Below are 3531 nucleotides of genomic sequence, written 5' to 3'. Positions count from 1 at the left end.
TAAGAAAATGTATACCTGGAAGACTCATATTAATTCAGAGTGCCAGTATGATATGGAAGGCACAACATACAGTGCTACAGTGAAAATACAATAAGATTTCAGAGCATAAAGCTCTGGAGGTAAGTTCCAGTTAGCCACTTACTACCCAGGGAATCTTGAAAAAGTCACATAATGCTTCTGAGACCCAGTTTCCTTATTTTTAAAATTGAGATAATAATATTTACTGTGTATGATCACTGTGTTAAATGAGATGGTACATGTTCACATAACTAGCAATGGATGGCAATGAATGAATAATCCATACATGAGAAACCACTTCAAATAAACAACTATAGCATCCCTAGAAATGCAAAGGGCATTTATGAATCAATAATAAAGAATAAGTGTTACCTGCTGCTCAAGTATTACGATGGGGACAGATTCCAGGAATCATGTCTGAATGACAGGGCTTATTTATGCAGGTTTTAGGATCATTTGGAATTTAAGACCTTAAATAGCTCGGCATCAGATATGCACAGATTTGCTACCATCTTACTGAAAATCCAATGGGAGAAAATCCATTGAGATTGAGAGAATTAGGTGTGTTTATGTATATCTACAGCATTATGCTGTCTGAGACATTCATTAAGGTCTCAGGGGCTTCATTTATTCTTTTCATTATTTGTATATAGGCATTACACCTGCAACGATCTAATTAGTTTTGAAACTCGATTTGGACCAATGTAATTAATGTGGGCTATGCTTTGACCACCTGTGGTATGTCTGAGAAGCCGCCATGACAGGGGTCCTGGAACTCTTTTCTTGAGCACCATCCTGTGGTTCATATTCACTTGCGTCTTGGGTTGCTGCAGGAAGAGCTGTGATGTTTTTCTCTGTGTGAAAGTGACCCGTGATTTAATTCATTGTGCTGAAAATCCAACAGGAGAAAATCCAATGAGATTGGGGAAAGTAGTTGTGTTGATGTATACCTACAGAATTTCCCATTTATCATACAGACCGCCTGCCCCCAATCCTGGACTCTTTGAAGAGACAGAGATGCAGTTATTGAAGCTACTTCTTCCTTTCCCTGCCTCCTATTTATCTCTATCCCAACCCTGCCTTTCTTGATAAGCCAAGAATCTCTTCCTTGTTCCTGATTTCCATGAGATTTTGCATAAGTAACATTACTATTTGTATTATTCTAAAATTGCTTTTGTTACTCATGAATATTTTTTGGTAATTCTATGTGGGTGTGTATTAATATCCTTCATCATTTGTAATGATTCATAGTATTCCAAAGTATTTAATTCGTATTTATTTAACTATATCTTTACTAGTGCTTCATTTTGCTTATATACCAGTAGTTCTTTTGTACATACTCTAAGAAGCAGAATTACTGGGCTGAAAGATTTGCACAATTTCAATTCTGATAAAATACTGCCAGATTGCATCTTTTTGTTCTTTGCACATCTTTCTTCAGTGGAGTTTTATCTGTGTTACTCTTGTCTAGCCTGGGTTGAGAATATGTCCTCCCACATGAGTCTTATTCTTTATTTCTGCCAACTGTCCTCTGTAAAACTGGCTCAGAATAAATTTTGATGCTAATTTCTCAATTTGGTTTATAAATGAAGAAGACAGCATAATCTGAACCACAAATCCATATTTGGTGCAAACTTTGGTCTAAAACTTCCAAGAGAGTGTTTTTCCCCTCCAAAACACTTCACAGTCTCATGGATAAAAAAACTGATTTCATACTACCATGCCAAGCAACACTTCAATACATCCCTTTCTGCAAGTAACTGCAATGTCTAGTTGTAATCCTTAGACCTCTGGGAGGTTTAGGCAGCTGGCCTTTTAGAAACTTAGTATTCCAGAGCCTGGTACACTCTCCCTACAGGCGAAAGATTGGTAGCAGCAAGGGGATCACAGTTTATACTCTCATGAGATCAGAGTACCAAACCTTTAATGACCAGTTTCATGTCGTGAATGAGTGCATTGATCAATGCTGACAATTGTGTTGTAATATGTGTTGAGTATATTGATACAAGAGCTTAAATAAAATGTCTTGTCCTGAACTGAAGGAATTAACAGGATACCATCACATTTCTGTGTGGCAGCTGATAAAAATAGTCCCCTTTTACATGCCAAGGGAAAATTCATCATTTTCCATTCCAGGGTCAAATTCTTAATTCTGTGATACTAGGAACTGACAGTAGGCTGAAAGCTCAAAAGGCTCTGTGCTTTCAGTGAGTCCCTATGCCCAGTTTAAGCTTACCAACTCTGGCCATCCCAGGCCCACAGTAAGTCTGCCTGCAATTTTTACATTAGTAGCATGCAGTACATAGACAGAACATAGTGAATCTGGAGTCAGGAGAGCCATAAACTGCTCTGGAAAGTAATGATAAAAATAACAATACCTTCAAAATCACTTGTCAAAAAAAATTAAGATCTTAATTATAGTTTAGACTTTAATTGATTACCTCTTAGGGCTGATATCAATCCCCGTACCAATAGCCAAAATTTTTCAGCTTCAAGATGAAAGTGTTTTTAGATAAAGCCTCAGTTGGGTGCTTGAGTGCTTTTCTACTGTAAAGCTGCAGTCTTGACTATTTCCTAAATTCACAATTCTCCCAAGTTTTAGGTTTTAAAATGTCTTGTTTTGCATTTATAGTATTTGCATGTGATTTGTTTTTATTTATTTTGTACAAAAGCAAAAGTTGCCACAAGGAAGTTAGAGCCTTCTGGTTTGACATTTGCTGTTTTGGGCAAGTAATTTGTAAAAGTTGACAGAAAAAAAATCTCATATTCCTATGTGGTCATAGATGGCATTGGTCAATCCAAAATTGCATACTGACTGTTTGCCAAGAACTCAGCTAAGGGAGAGGAAGACTTGCAGATAATCAGAGCCACCTCATTGTGCCACATTATCTACCAGGTGCAGAAATGAGGAACATTAATATTTACCCTCTATAAAAACAAAAAATGGGGAGAAAATGCAAATTCACTCATGCTCCAATGGACAGTATTGTAAGTGACTGTCTAGTAGCTTGACTTCCTGAATGTGATACTAAATTATCATTCCTCTCCTCTCCCTCTCTGACACCTGGCTATAGCCATCCATTTGCATTTGGAAAACAAGAGAAAGAAAAATGTGTTAGCATATTCTGATGGGTTGTTTGCAAGCATGTAAGAAAGTATCACCTTGCGAATGGGGATACCTTTGGTATTCAATCCTTTTGTAGAAAGTGGTAACCTGTACTAACAAAGCAGTAATATTTATAAATGAAACACCAACCACTTGGCTCATCAGATAGACTCTGGGGGAAGCAATGCATTGATGTGGGTGTAATGGGACATGTAATATTGCTTGGTCAAGACTAGGCTTCTGTGGTTGACTCCCTACATCTTGCAAAGGTCTTTGCAAGAAACCACATTCAGAAACATCATATGCATGTGGTTGAATGCCTCAAGTCTTGGTTAATGAATAACTTTCTTTTAAATTGGCTTATTGCTCATCTTACAAGACTTTCCATTTTGGTTTTCTTTAGTCTC

Source organism: Manis pentadactyla, chromosome 9 (assembly GCF_030020395.1).
Source record: "Manis pentadactyla isolate mManPen7 chromosome 9, mManPen7.hap1, whole genome shotgun sequence".
NCBI lineage: Eukaryota > Metazoa > Chordata > Mammalia > Pholidota > Manidae > Manis > Manis pentadactyla.
Note: the sequence above shows the minus strand (reverse complement) of the source record.